Source organism: Elaeis guineensis, chromosome 14 (genome assembly GCF_000442705.2).
Source record: "Elaeis guineensis isolate ETL-2024a chromosome 14, EG11, whole genome shotgun sequence".
NCBI lineage: Eukaryota > Viridiplantae > Streptophyta > Magnoliopsida > Arecales > Arecaceae > Elaeis > Elaeis guineensis.
The window spans coordinates 51,279,346-51,295,673 of NC_026006.2; positions in this window are offsets into that span (position 1 = coordinate 51,279,346).

Below are 16,328 nucleotides of genomic sequence, written 5' to 3' on the forward strand. Positions count from 1 at the left end.
GGTAACAGTACGAAACAAATATCCTTTACCACGAATCGATGATCTGTTTGATCAGTTGCAAGGGGCTCAGGTCTTCTAAAAAATTGATCTTCGTTCTGGTTACCATCAGTTGAAGATACAGCCGGGAGACATATCAAAAACAGCCTTTCGGACTAGATATGGGCATTATGAGTTTTTGGTCATGCCATTTGGTCTGACCAATGCACCGGTAGCCTTTATGGATCTTATGAATCGAGTATTTGCATCATACTTGGATCGATTTGTAGTTGTATTTATTGATGACATTTTGATTTACTCGAAAAGCTCACTCGAGCATGAAGAACATTTGAGGACTGTATTAGAAACTCTGAGGGAAAAGAAGCTGTATGCAAAGCTACAAAAATGTGAATTTTGGATGAGCAGTGTTATTTTTCTCGGGCATGTCATCTCCAAGGAGGGTGTCTCAGTTGACCCAAGGAAAGTGGAGGCAGTAGTTGACTGGAGCCGACCCACTAACGTATCAGAGATACGCAGCTTTTTGGGATTAGCTGGCTATTATCGAAGGTTTGTGGAAGGTTTCTCTAGTATTGCTATGCCTCTATCTCGTCTAACACAGAAACAAGTAAAATTTGAATGGACAGACGAATGCGAGCAAAACTTTCAAGAGTTAAAAAGATGATTGGTGACTGCTCCAATCTTAACCATTCCATCTGGGACAGAGGGTTTCACTATCTATAGCGATGCTTCTCGTAAAGGTCTCGGTTGTGTTTTGATGCAAAAAGGAAAGGTGATAGCTTATGCCTCTCGACAACTGAAGTTATATGAGCGGAATTATCCTACTCATGACCTAGAATTAGTAGCTGTAGTTTTTGCTTTAAAAATATGGAGGCATTACTTATATGGGGAGCATTGCGAGATTTTCACAGATCATAAAAGTTTAAAATATATCTTTACTCAGAAGGAGTTAAATATGAGACAAAGAAGGTGGCTGGAACTATTGAAGGACTATGACGTGACAATAAATTATCATCCCGGGAAAGCAAATGTTGTAGCCGATGCTCTAAGTAGAAAATTTTCTGGTGAATTGGCTGCTCTAATTACCTCACAAAAATCTATATTGCTGGATTTGGAGAAATCAGGAATTGAAATACGACCACATGATTCTCAAGTTCAGCTTGCAAATCTTGTACTACAGTCTACTTTGATTGAAAAGATTAAAGCAGCTCAAAAGGAGGATTTAGAGTTACAAAAGGTCATAAATGCAGTGGAATCCGGTATACAGACAAAATTTTGGATACATAAGGATGGGTCATTGAGATTTGATAACAGATTATGTGTTCTCAAGATTTCAGGATTAAGAGACGAGATCCTAGAGGAAGCTCACTGTTCGGCTTACACTATGCATCCTGGAAGCACAAAAATGTATCAAGATTTGAAAAGAAATTTTTGGTGGTCTGGTATGAAAAGGGATATTGCACAATTTGTAGCCCAATGTTTGGTATGTCAACAAGTAAAAGCTGAACATCAAAGACCAGCAGGACCACTGCAGTCTCTTCTTATTCCTCAGTGGAAATGGGAGCATATTACTATGGATTTTGTGACTGGATTACCTAAAACGTTTCGAAATAATAATGCTGTATGGGTAATTGTTGATCGATTGACGAAATCAGCACATTTCTTACCCTTTCGGATTGGTCTCTCCTTAGAAAGATTGGCGGGTTTGTATATAGAGCAGATTGTACGACTGCATGGAGTACCAGTTACTATTGTGTCAGATCGAGATAGTAGATTTGTTTCGCAGTTTTGGAAGAGTCTTCATAAAGCTCTTGGAACCAAGTTAAATTTCAGTACAGCTTTTCATCTTCAAACTGACGGACAATCAGAACGAACCATACAGATCCTAGAGGATATGTTAAGGGCTTGTGTCATGGACTTAGGCGAAGCATGGGATAATCACTTATCATTGGTTGAGTTCGCTTATAATAATAGTTACCAAGCAAGCATTCAGATGGCTCCTTTCGAGGCATTATATGGAAGAAAATGTAGATCGCCCATTTGTTGGGATGAGGTGGGAGAAAGAATACTGTTGGGGCTAGAAATAGTGCAGCAGACAGTGGAAAAAGTACATATGATCCAGGAACGACTTCGTACGGCTCAGAGCAGGCAAAAGAGTTATGTTGATAATAGAAGAAGAGAGCTGGAATTTCAGGTAGGCGATCATATTTTTCTGAGAATTTCTCCCACTAAAGGTGTAATGAGATTTGGAGTTCGTGGTAAGTTGAGTCCAAGGTATATTGGCCCTTTTGAAATTTTAGACAGAATTGGAGAGGTTGCATATCAATTAGCATTACCGCCGGCTTTATCTGGTGTTCATGATGTGTTTCATGTATCGATGTTGAGGAAGTATATTCCAGATCCAAGTCATGTGGTGAGCTATGAACCTTTGCATCTTCAGAAGGATATGACTTATGAAGAATATCCAGTACGGATTGTTGACAAGAAAGATCAGGTGTTACGACATCGAATTATTCCTTATGTGAAGATCCAATGGAGCAATCATAGCGAGAGAGAGGCTACATGGGAACTCGAGACAGAAATGAAGATCAAGTATCCACAACTCTTTAAAAACTCAGGTATGTAAATTTCGAGGATGAAATTTTTTTAAGGGGGGGAGATTGTAGCAGCCCGGTTACTTGGGCCTGTAGCCCAGACGGCCCTACATCACAAAAAAAAAAAAAAAAAAAACAGAGAAGGAGGAAGACTCCTAGCCGGAGTCTTCTTCCTTCACGATTCCGGCAAAATCGGACTCAAAGAGTCCGGCTAGGGTAGGAAACCTCCTGTATAAAGATTCCCCATCCTCTCTTAGGAAATTATAACCAAAAATTTTGAGGAAAATCGAGGGTTTTGAGAAACTTTCTCAAAGGTTACCGTGGGGGGGTTGATCGGAAGAAAGGGGAGTCGTCGGAGCTTTCTTTGGATGGCAGAACAAGGTATTTCCTCTTCTCCTTGTTATTCTCTGGTCACCGGTGTTTCTGGAAGCCGGCGAGGTGCCGGTTCGGGCTCAACAGGGATACCCTGTTTTTGTGATTTTCTTCCTTCCCTACCGCCGGCAACAAGGAGGGTGACACTGCCACCGACACGGTAGCATTGCCGGCGTCGGGACGTTGCCGGGGAAGGTGGCTGGGGGTGCTCTCTGGGTCGGGATGTGGGGAGAGGTTCGGATGGGGGCTCGGGTCCCTGTTTTCGAACATGAGGAGAGAAGAAGAAGAAGCATCTTCTCTCTTCTTTAATTAAAAAAAAATATATAAATAAATAAATAATATATATATATATATATAAAAGGTGGGGGAACATGGGTATGAGTCAGATGACCTCAAAATATATAAAAAATTTATTTGGTTAAATCAATTTATTTTTGTTTGATAGGAGAACCGTCTAACGATCAGGGAGACAACGAGTAGGGCTTGATTTTCGGACTATAAGGTTGTGAATTTGAATTCCCAATTATCGAGGTAAGAATCCTGTACATGATCATCGCTAAATTTATGTTATTTATTTGTTAGTTTTATATGTTGAATTTGCAATATTGAAATTATAATCGATGAATTTTCTATGTTTGAGACATTGAGATATGGCTTATATGAATATTTTTTTTTATATGAGTATATTATGAAAGAATTTTTATGATTGATGGTATGAATCTTATGGACATGATTTATCAACTTATTCATTCTATAATTTGAAATAATTCGATAAAATTCAGAATTGAATGAAAAGGGTATGTTTTGGACTAACCTCGACATATGAATCAGCCGGCCAGGAGCTTATGCCTGGGACAGCCCCCACTGGCTTACAGGTGGATCAGCCGGCCAGGAGCTCATGCTTGGGACAGCCCACCAGGAGCTTATGCCTGGGACAGCCTCTCACTGGCTTTCGTACGTGGGACAGCTGGCCAGGAGCTCATCCTGTGACAGCCTTGAAAGGATTTTATGAAAGAATAATTCGATTGGAAAGAGATTGAGGTATGGTCTGGGTTAGTCCAAAGCCAAAAAGGGATAAAACATTGACAAATCGAAAATGTGAGAAGATATAATATTTAATATAAAATTTAACAATGAATGAAGATTTTCACCTGATGATGTATGATGATACATATGCATATTTGTGACATTATTCCAGTTATTGTATACCTAGGAGTTTTCTCAATTGCATTGGTTTTAGAAATATTAATTCTATTTACTGGCTTGATGTACATGTGCAGTGATTCTTACTGAGTTGGAGAAGCTCATATTTTTCTTCTTATTTTTTTTTTCAGACTCACAGGAAACTTAGATTGGATGGTTTGGGCGAGAGCAAATGAGGACTGAAGTCTTTAGTAATTTAGTTAGTTTAAAATTCTCTGATGCTAAAGAACATTTGAATAATTGTATTGAACAAGTTGCATTTGATATGAAGTTGTGACATTGGTTGATTGATTTGGTATTTAATTGGTTATTTAAAATTTTGAAGTGTTAAAATTTTAGGCCTTACATGATCCTAGGGTGCTGCTCTAGGGTTTGTGTGGCCGTGTCATGTGCCCAACTCAGGTATTGGGTTTGGGGCGTGACAGAGTGGTATCAGAGCCTAGGTTTAGGAATCCTAAGGTTTATTTTAGAGAGAGAGTTTATGGGTAGACCTTTAGATGGAAATTGACTAATATGAAATACTATTCTTAAATTTTTGACTCAAGTGAAACTGTGTAGGTTGTCATGGCAAGAGGGACTGAGCGTGGGCGAAATCGGAGACCTACTCATTTTGCGGATGGCTCTAGTGCTTGGGAGCCAGCTACACCACAAGAAAATGCCTCCACCCTCATCGGATAATGAAGCACCACAACAAGAACATCCTACTGAGCCTGCAGAGGTCACTCCCGGGGAAGAAACTCCAGGAGAACCTGAAATTCAACCTGGGGAACAAATTACTGCAGCTCAGTTAATGCAAGTACTGGTTCAACAACAAGTGGCTGCAAGGGAAGATATGAGGAGGATATTGGAGGTGCAACAGGGACAACAACAACAGTTCATACAACAAATATTTCAGGAGCGACAGTCCCAGCAGCAACAAAGAGCTGAAAATCAGTATGAACGTCAGATCAATTTATTAGACTTCAAAAAATATGCACCACCGGCATTCTCAGGGACCTCAGATCCTATGGAAGCTGAAAGCTGGCTAAAAGCAATAGAGAAAGTTTTCCATGCTTTGAGATGTCCTGCTGAAGACAAGGTCACTTTTGCCACGTTTATGTTACAAGGTGAGGCAGCCGATTGGTGGGAGATGGAAATTGGAAAGCTAGGGCCAAATGATGTACCTTTTACATGGAAAGAATTTAGAAAAGTTTTCTATGAGAAGTACTTTCTCCAGAGTATCCGACTCCAGAAATTTCGAGAGTTCGATCGTCTGGTGCAGGGCCACATGACAATTGCTCAATATGCAGCCAAATTTGAAGAATTATCGAGATATGCCCCTGCATTGATAGCTGAGGAAAATGTTCGAGCTAAAAAATTTGAGAATGGATTAAGGGATAGAATCCAACAGTTGGTGACTGTTTTTGAGCTGCCCACTTATAAAGAAGTAGTAAACAAATGCTTAATAATAGAAAAAGGACTCAATGATGCTCAAGCAGCAAGAGAGAAAAGTATGAAGAAAAGGGATCGAGCAACTGATTCTCAAGGTCAAAGTAGCAGAGCCTTCAAGCCAAAAACCCCAAAACCAAGCCAGTCTGCAGTTGAAAGTAAAACTCAATATCAGGGGAGCATTATATGTTATAGATGTGGAGGACCCCATCTTAAACGAGATTGCACATGGCCTGGGGGACAATGTTACAAATGTGGACGAGATGGCCACAAAGCAGTTGTATGCCGCAATGGAGGAGAATCTCAGAGACAGCAGATGCCTCGAAATTATCAAAATACCCCCTCTAATCGAGCACCCCAAGATGTACAAAGACAAGATGCGGGACAACAAAAATCAAAGATCCAAGGACGAGTCTATGTACTTACACAACAGGATGCTAATGCTTCTAACTCAGTGGTGACAGGTACTGAATCGATCTCTTAAAAATTCTTTTATATATATGTCATGAATTATTATATGCTTAGATATATAAGGACATATAGCACTGAATGATAAATGAATATCTGACAGGTATGATTAAAATTGCATCCAACAATGTCTATGCTCTATTTGATCCTGGAGCTACCCACTCTTTTATAGCAACTAGTTTTATTAAGAAGAATAAAGAGATGTCTCCTACACCTTTACAAAATAATCTCTGTGTCTGTACACCAAGTGGAGAGGTGATCTTGGTAAATTCAATTTGCAAAGATTGTGTACTAAGTATCGAGGATAGGGAGATGAAAGCAGACTTATTAGTTTTAGAGATGAAGGACTTTGATCTAATCTTAGGGATGGATTGGTTAGCAGCATATCATGCTACAGTTGACTGCTTCCAAAAGACAATAATGTTTCAAATTTCAGATCAGTCAGAGTTTAGTTTTAAGAGTACTAAATCTTTCTTTCACCAGAAGTTCATATCAGCTATTCATGCTCAGAAATTTCTTAGAAAAGGATGTGAAGGATTTCTAGCCACTGTATTAGAAACTCAGAATAAAAAACTCAAGTTAGAGGATATCCCTATTGTGAAAGAATTTTTTGATGTTTTTACTGATGACCTGCCTGGACTACCTCCTGATCGAGAGATTGAATTTTCTATTGACCTGATCTCTGGTACGAGTTCAGTTTCTAAAGCTCCTTATCGAATGGCTCCAGCAGAATTGAAGGAATTACAAAAATAATTGCAAGAGTTGTTGGACAAAGGATTCATTAGACCCAGTGTGTCACCTTGGGGAGCTCCAGTACTTTTTGTAAAGTAGAAAGATGGTAGCCTTCGGCTTTGCATAGACTACCGAGAATTAAACAAGGTAACAGTGCGAAACAAATATCCTTTACCACGAATCGATGATCTGTTTGATCAGTTGCAAGGGGCTCAGGTCTTCTCAAAAATTGATCTTCGTTCTGGTTACCATCAGTTGAAGATACAGCCGGGAGACATATCAAAAACAGCCTTTCGGACTAGATATGGGCATTATGAGTTTTTGGTCATGCCATTTGGTCTGACCAATGCACCGGTAGCCTTTATGGATCTTATGAATCGAGTATTTGCATCATACTTGGATCGATTTGTAGTTGTATTTATTGATGACATTTTGATTTACTCGAAAAGCTCACTCGAGCATGAAGAACATTTGAGGACTGTATTAGAAACTCTGAGGGAAAAGAAGCTGTATGCAAAGCTACAAAAATGTGAATTTTGGATGAGCAGTGTTACTTTTCTCGGGCATGTCATCTCCAAGGAGGGTGTCTCAGTTGACCCAAGGAAAGTGGAGGCAGTAGTTGACTGGAGCCGACCCACTAACGTATCAGAGATACGCAGCTTTTTGGGATTAGCTGGCTATTATCGAAGGTTTGTGGAAGGTTTCTCTAGTATTGCTATGCCTCTATCTCGTCTAACACAGAAACAAGTAAAATTTGAATGGACAGAATAATGCGAGCAAAACTTTCAAGAGTTAAAAAGATGATTGGTGACTGCTCCAATCTTAACCATTCCATCTGGGACAGAGGGTTTCACTATCTATAGCGATGCTTCTCGTAAAGGTCTCGGTTGTGTTTTGATGCAAAAAGGAAAGGTGATAGCTTATGCCTCTCGACAACTGAAGTTATATGAGCGGAATTATCCTACTCATGACCTAGAATTAGCAGCTGTAGTTTTTGCTTTAAAAATATGGAGGCATTACTTATATGGGGAGCATTGCGAGATTTTCACAGATCATAAAAGTTTAAAATATATCTTTACTCAGAAGGAGTTAAATATGAGACAAAGAAGGTGGCTGGAACTATTGAAGGACTATGACGTGACAATAAATTATCATCCCGGGAAAGCAAATGTTGTAGCCGATGCTCTAAGTAGAAAATTTTCTGGTGAATTGGCTGCTCTAATTACCTCACAAAAATCTATATTGCTGGATTTGGAGAAATCAGGAATTGAAATACGACCACATGATTCTCAAGTTCAGCTTGCAAATCTTGTACTACAGTCTACTTTGATTGAAAAGATTAAAGCAGCTCAAAAGGAGGATTTAGAGTTACAAAAGGTCATAAATGCAGTGGAATCCGGTATACAGACAAAATTTTGGATACATAAGGATGGGTCATTGAGATTTGATAACAGATTATGTGTTCTCAAGATTTCAGGATTAAGAGACGAGATCCTAGAGGAAGCTCACTGTTCGGCTTACACTATGCATCCTGGAAGCACAAAAATGTATCAAGATTTGAAAAGAAATTTTTGGTGGTCTGGTATGAAAAGGGATATTGCACAATTTGTAGCCCAATGTTTGGTATGTCAACAAGTAAAAGCTGAACATCAAAGACCAGCAGGACCACTGCAGTCTCTTCTTATTCCTCAGTGGAAATGGGAGCATATTACTATGGATTTTGTGACTGGATTACCTAAAACGTTTCGAAATAATAATGCTGTATGGGTAATTGTTGATCGATTGACGAAATCAGCACATTTCTTACCCTTTCGGATTGGTCTCTCCTTAGAAAGATTGGCGGGTTTGTATATAGAGCAGATTGTACGACTGCATGGAGTACCAGTTACTATTGTGTCAGATCGAGATAGTAGATTTGTTTCGCAGTTTTGGAAGAGTCTTCATAAAGCTCTTGGAACCAAGTTAAATTTCAGTACAGCTTTTCATCTTCAAACTGACGGACAATCAGAACGAACCATACAGATCCTAGAGGATATGTTAAGGGCTTGTGTCATGGACTTAGGCGAAGCATGGGATAATCACTTATCATTGGTTGAGTTCGCTTATAATAATAGTTACCAAGCAAGCATTCAGATGGCTCCTTTCGAGGCATTATATGGAAGAAAATGTAGATCGCCCATTTGTTGGGATGAGGTGGGAGAAAGAATACTGTTGGGGCTAGAAATAGTGCAGCAGACAGTGGAAAAAGTACATATGATCCAGGAACGACTTCGTACGGCTCAGAGCAGGCAAAAGAGTTATGTTGATAATAGAAGAAGAGAGCTGGAATTTCAGGTAGGCGATCATATTTTTCTGAGAATTTCTCCCACTAAAGGTGTAATGAGATTTGGAGTTCGTGGTAAGTTGAGTCCAAGGTATATTGGCCCTTTTGAAATTTTAGACAGAATTGGAGAGGTTGCATATCAATTAGCATTACCGCCGGCTTTATCTGGTGTTCATGATGTGTTTCATGTATCGATGTTGAGGAAGTATATTCCAGATCCAAGTCATGTGGTGAGCTATGAACCTTTGCATCTTCAGAAGGATATGACTTATGAAGAATATCCAGTACGGATTGTTGACAAGAAAGATCAGGTGTTACGACATCGAATTATTCCTTATGTGAAGATCCAATGGAGCAATCATAGCGAGAGAGAGGCTACATGGGAACTCGAGACAGAAATGAAGATCAAGTATCCACAACTCTTTAAAAACTCAGGTATGTAAATTTCGAGGATGAAATTTTTTTAAGGGGGGGAGATTGTAGCAGCCCGGTTACTTGGGCCTGTAGCCCAGACGGCCCTACATCACAAAAAAAAAAAAAAAAAAAAACAGAGAAGGAGGAAGACTCCTAGCCGGAGTCTTCTTCCTTCACGATTCCGACAAAATCGGACTCAAAGAGTCCGGCTAGGGTAGGAAACCTCCTGTATAAAGATTCTCCGTCCTCTCTTAGGAAATTACAACCAAAAATTTTGAGGAAAATCGAGGGTTTTAAGAAACTTTCTCAAAGGTTACCGTGGGGGGTTGATCGGAAGAAAGGGGAGTCGTCGGAGCTTTCTTTGGACGGCGGAACAAGGTATTTCCTCTTCTCCTTGTTATTCTCCGGTCACCGATGTTTTTGGAAGCCGGCGAGGTGCCGGTTCGGGCTCAACAGGGATACCCTATTTTTGTGATTTTCTTCCTTCCCTGCCGCCGGCAACAAGGAGGGTGACACTGCCGCCGACACGGTAGCATTGCCGGCGTCGGGACGTTGCCGGGGAAGGTGGCTGGGGGTGCTCTCTGTGTCGGGATGTGGGGAGAGGTTCGGATGGGGGCTCGGGTCCCTGTTTTCAAACGTGAGGAGAGAAGAAGAAGAAGCATCTTCTCTCTTCTTTAATTAAAAAAAAATTTATAAATAAATAATATATATATATATATATATATATAAAAGGTGGGGGAACATGGGTATGAGTTAGATGACCTCAAAATATATAGAAAATTTATTTGGTTAAATCAATTTATTTTTGTTTGATAGGAGAACCGTCTAACGATCAGGGAGACAACGAGTAGGGCTTGATTTTCGGACTATAAGGTTGTGAATTTGAATTCCCAATTATCGAGGTAAGAATCCTGTACATGATCATCGCTAAATTTATGTTATTTATTTGTTAGTTTTATATGTTGAATTTGCAATATTGAAATTATAATCGATGAATTTTTTATGTTTGAGACATTGAGATATGGCTTATATGAATATTTTTTTTTATATGAGTATATTATGAAAGAATTTTTATGATTGATGGTATGAATCTTATGGACATGATTTATCAACTTATTCATTCTATAATTTGAAATAATTCGATAAAATTCAGAATTGAATGAAAAGGGTATGTTTTGGACTAACCTCGACATATGAATCAGCCGGCCAGGAGCTTATGCCTGGGACAGCCCCCACTGGCTTACAGGTGGATCAGCCGGCCAGGAGCTCATGCCTGGGACAGTCCGCCAGGAGCTTATGCCTGGGACAGCCTGCCTCTCACTGGCTTTCGTACGTGGGACAGCCGGCCAGGAGCTCATCCTGGGACAGCCTTGAAAGGCTTTTATGAAAGAATAATTGGATTGGAAAGAGATTGAGGTATGGTCTGGGTTAGTCCAAAGCCAAAAAGGAATAAAACATTGACAAATCGAAAATGTGAGAAGATATAATATTTAATATAAAATTTAACAATGAATGAAGATTTTCACCTGATGATGTATGATGATACATATGCATATTTGTGACATTATTCCAGTTATTGTATACCTAGGAGTTTTCTCAATTGCATTGGTTTTAGAAATATTAATTCTATTTACTGGCTTGATGTACATGTGCAGTGATTCTTACTGAGTTGGAGAAGCTCATATTTTTTTTCTTATTTTTTTTTTTCAGACTAACAGGAAACTTAGATTGGATGGTTTGGGCGAGAGCAAATGAGGACTGAAGTCTTTAGTAATTTAGTTAGTTTAAAATTCTCTGATGCTAAAGAATATTTGAATAATTGTATTGAACAAGTTGCATTTGATATGAAGTTGTGACATTGGTTGATTGATTTGGTATTTAATTGGTAATTTAAAATTTTGAAGTGTTAAAATTTTAGGCCTTACATGATCCTAGGGTGCTGCTCTAGGGTTTGTGTAGCCGTGTCATGTGCCCAACTCAGGTATTGGGTTTGGGGCGTGACAAATTTAGTCTCAAAAATAGTTATCCATCACCCGGGAGTAAGCACTATCTCCATGATGATCCATTACCTGGATCTAACATCTGAGAAAGATGACCGATTAAAAATGCTGGAGCATTTGACAAGTTTTCTCAGTGATTAGTAATAAAATAAGATAGGTCCCTACTCCAAAAACAAGCTCCATAACTCTTATGCAAATAGAACTAACCTACCAAATCACATAATATCATTCATATGTAAACCATCCAATAGGTCAATTCTTGTACAAATCATATATAGAATGCAGTTGTACTAATTGAATAATCTTTTCACTTTAATTAATGCATTTGAAGGGCTACAAGTTTTCTATATGAGATTGTAGAATTTGCAAACATTGAAGAATCATAATATTACTCTCTATGCTATAGCAGTCATGCGATTAAAGATCAGGCCCTTTCGATAAGGCATCACAAATAACAAAACTTGTGCTGTTAGAAACACTTCATAACATATCCCTTTTATTTGAAATGATTGTTTTCATTATTAGTTTTGTAACAATGTGGGAATAACTACCTATTATTTTCATAAAAAAAATATCAATATACGGATCTGTAAGGAACATCAACAAGCCCCAAACTGGGACTGGACAGCAATTGGAATTGTGTCATTTTTCATAAGAATAATTAAGACCACCCAAGTTATTATGGAAGATGAACTGAAATTTAAATAGCATACCTCATCAAAAGAGAGTGATTCTTCAGAAACTGCAAGAGCATGTACTCTGACCTAGTCAAGGGCTGGGTTTGAACTGAATAAGGGCACATCTTCGGGCATGAAAGTTTAAGTAAATTTTTTTGGCTAAGACATCTTTTTCCAGCCGAAGAAACAAGGAAAGATGCAACAATGATGCACTCATGTTAAAATCAGCAAATCTGTTAATTGCAGCAGATATTTTAAAGCAACTCACTCAGCTATGAACCTACATCAGTTATTTTTGAAAGCTCTTGAATAATGATGTGAAGTAAATTCAGGACAGAATTGCCACCATTTTTCTCAAGTCAGCTAGAGTCAATATAGCTGCCCCTTGGTCAACATCAGAACCAAATATATTCAAATCTGCTTGAGACTTCACATAAATTTGCAAGTGATCCCCTATCCTCAGTTATGGATCAATCTGCAAAAGGAAAATTTCTACCTGGTTCACACTATGCAGCCAAGTTGCATCATGTAAGATATCCTGATATTTTGTGAGCAAACACCTTTAAAAGTTTTTTTTCTATTGAAGGTTATATCATACATTCTCATTATCCTTAAAACAGTGTATGTGACTAGATATGTACATTGAGTAATTCATAATGAACAAACTTGTCCTACCTACAAAGAAGGATCAACTTTATGAATAATGAAAAACAAACCTTTCATAGGCACAAAATAAGAGCAAAATTAAATGGAGATATCTGAAGTTACTTAACAAGGGATATAGTAGAGGACTAAGATGAACCCTAAGCAGCAAGCGTGAATGCAGCATACCTTAGTTTCGACACATAAAATCTGTTGCAAAAAGGAAATTAAAAAAGTATATTTATAGCAGTTAGAAGTAAAGAAAAAATCAAAAATAATTTATACAAGTAATACAAGCAACTAGATCTCAAAAATGCAATGAATATTAGGTAAATAAATCAAGGTTTCAGGTGCTAGATTGTATCAGTCCGTATCGGGCATAGCATAGATGCACCTTAGGGAACTGCTACACAGTATGCCCCCGTTTACTAACATCAATCAATCAGATCTATGTATGTGGCTTAGGACACCAATCAGTCCTTGGTGGGACCTATGTCACTTGGGCGCATCATTCTTAGATGACTTATGTATGGGACTATTCATCATTGTTTTGCTAGGTCTAAGAAATATTATATAAATTGAATTTGATTATAATATTCTGTGCTGCCAATTAATAGTCAAAGATTACAAGGTCTGTGACATCATTCTTAGCTTCTTGATTGTTTCAAACCCTTTGCTCATTGCAAGAAAAGGCTTCTATTTCTTCTGACTAGGTACTTATTGTATTGATAGCAAGAAGAGAACTTCCACTACCTAAGAATTACAAATATTGATTCTAATGAGGAAGCTAGACTAGGTTAGCAAGCCATAAAGTTAACCATCCGAAAAACATTATCAAATAATCCAACTCATCCACCCTCATCAATAGAACTGGTAAACTAGATGTGCCTTCGTAGACTTTTTGTTATGATACAGTCCCTCAAATTACATGTTATCACATTAGTTTGACATTCTTAGAAATTTTAGTCAAAACTTTATCTTAACTTATTTATGCATCCTTTTTTCTCTTATACAGAATTTTACTATAATGATTTGTTGTACGGCCCCATATAGATTGGTACAGAGCTACCATAGCAAATCAGGAGAAACTAGTACCAAACTCAAGTTTGGGTTGGTACAAGCCTTGTATTGACACGTACCAATGTATACCATCCCTGTACCAAGGTGCGCCAAAAGTGTGTTCCGATCTATACCAAGACAAACCGATCCATATTGAGGCATGTGAATCGATCCAAAAGTGCGAATCTTTTCTTTTCTCCTACCAAGTTATGTGAACCTATTCCCATCTTCCAATGATTCCAAAGGAAGACCCATGTAATAGTATCCTTCTAGACAAGGATTGGCAAACTTCCCATGAGGTTGTTGGAGTTTCATGGTTTCATGCATGTAAAAATTTTCAAAATAATTATGCAGCAGAATTAAAATTTACAGATTAAATCTAATTTAATCATAGCATGCGTAAGATCAAATCTTCAAACCATAAACAGGATCATCATATATGAGATAAGATTCAGATACAGAAATCAAATAGAGAAAAATAAATAAAGAATATTCTTTGACATGGATCAATCTTCACCGCGAATTGATCATCATGGATATCTTCCGAAGGTCTCTTGTAGCTGCATAAATATCCGACCTTTACGGATATCCACACGAGACTCTGATCTGATCAGAAGCATTTGGATCTCATCGAGGTGCTAGCTCCCTTACAGAGATCGCATATTGATGGTTGAAAATTTTTTTTTCTCTCATGACACTCTTGGAGAAGAAGAAGAACATAGGAGGATCTTGATCTCTACGCTAGAGATCATGAGAAGAACCCTTTCTTCTCTTTTCTTCTTAAAATCCATGCATCAAATCTTTATAATAGAGATGTAAGAATTTTATCCAACTTTTGGATAAAGAAGAGAGGAGACACCCATGTCCAAACAAGGACAAAAGAGAGAAGAGGAAATGTCCTAACAACCAACCCTTGGTTGTGTAAGAAAGAAGGGATATGAAGCAACCATACCTTGCACCCATAGCCTTTCACGCCGTCCTTCTCTCTCCCTTAATTATTTTCACACACAAAGCCCTCTTATTTTGACGTCAAACCTGATCCTTATCTCCCACAAACCATCTCATATATCCCATGTTTAAATAGGCATAAGAGAAGTTTGAATTAGGATCGGAGATGAGTGTCCTAACACCTTAGGACTCTAGGAGATTTTGTGCCACCAACACCCTTTCAATTTTGCCCAGATGTTACACAAGAAAAAGAGAGTTTCATAAAGATTCTTACACACTAAATAGGGAAGAAAACGTGGGATGTTTGGCATCACAAAACAGATTGGGCGTGGGACCTTTCATGGCGCAAGGAGAGGAAGACTTTCAATCTCATGGGACTCTTGTTTAGGTGGCTGTTTTAAACCTAATAAAACTCCAATTAATCCTAATCATATTAGGACCAGATTAGACCCAAATAAATAAAAAATCTAATCTAATTTGGAGCCCAAACTATTTAGATTAGATGTCACCTAATTGGAGAAGAAGTCCTAGTCCTTTTGGACTCTGTCTTGGTGCTTGAGTCAAACTCAATTTAATCCTAATCCAATTAGAATTTGGTGCACCCATGAAAATAAAAATTTTTAGTCTAAATAAGAACTCATACATCCTAGTCTAATTAAGAATTGAGTCAAACCCAAATTCTAATTCAATTAGGACTTATCCTCTGATCCAATTCAGTTATCTTATAACCTAATTAGGGTTGATCAAATCAAACCCATATCAAGTCAAATTAAATTTTATTTAATTAGACTTGATGCAAGCCCCATAGCTCAATCAAATTGAGCCAATTAGCAATCCAATTGCTAATTAATCCTCTTTTAACTCACTAACTCTTTAGAGAGTTATTTGATTGCAACTTTTGCATTGGATCAATCATTAATCAAATTGATAATCAAATTCTGTTATGATTCATAATCGCAATTCAACCATCTGATCAGTCAAAAGCCTCTTTTGTGTGTGACCTCATAGGTTCTATTCTGTCTGGTAGTGAGATATATTGTGATCTCTGTCACAATATTATTGAAACTCTTTTCAATGGGTTGGAACCATTCCAACTCTGCCCATCAAGGATCATCGATCATCAAGATGATGCTCGTGGGTATCACAATCCACCAGTGACATCTAGCAGTATGTAGTGGTAACTCAGTAAAATAAAAAGTGATGAAGCTCTAGGTGCAGTTAACATATGATACAGTTCCTCTATCGTGAGTTCCAACCAGATGGCGGGTCATAGATGAATCGTCAAACCTCAACATCGGTCATATGATAGATTCAATCAGCTAGAGTCCATATATGATTCTGTGAAAACTCTTTTCCATCAATCATACTGTTATAGCCATAGACTTAAGGACTCAGCCTCTTAAATCCCATAAGATTGCTCCCTTCTGCTAGGGTCGATAGATCCCATCTTGATGCATACCCTACTCATATAGTG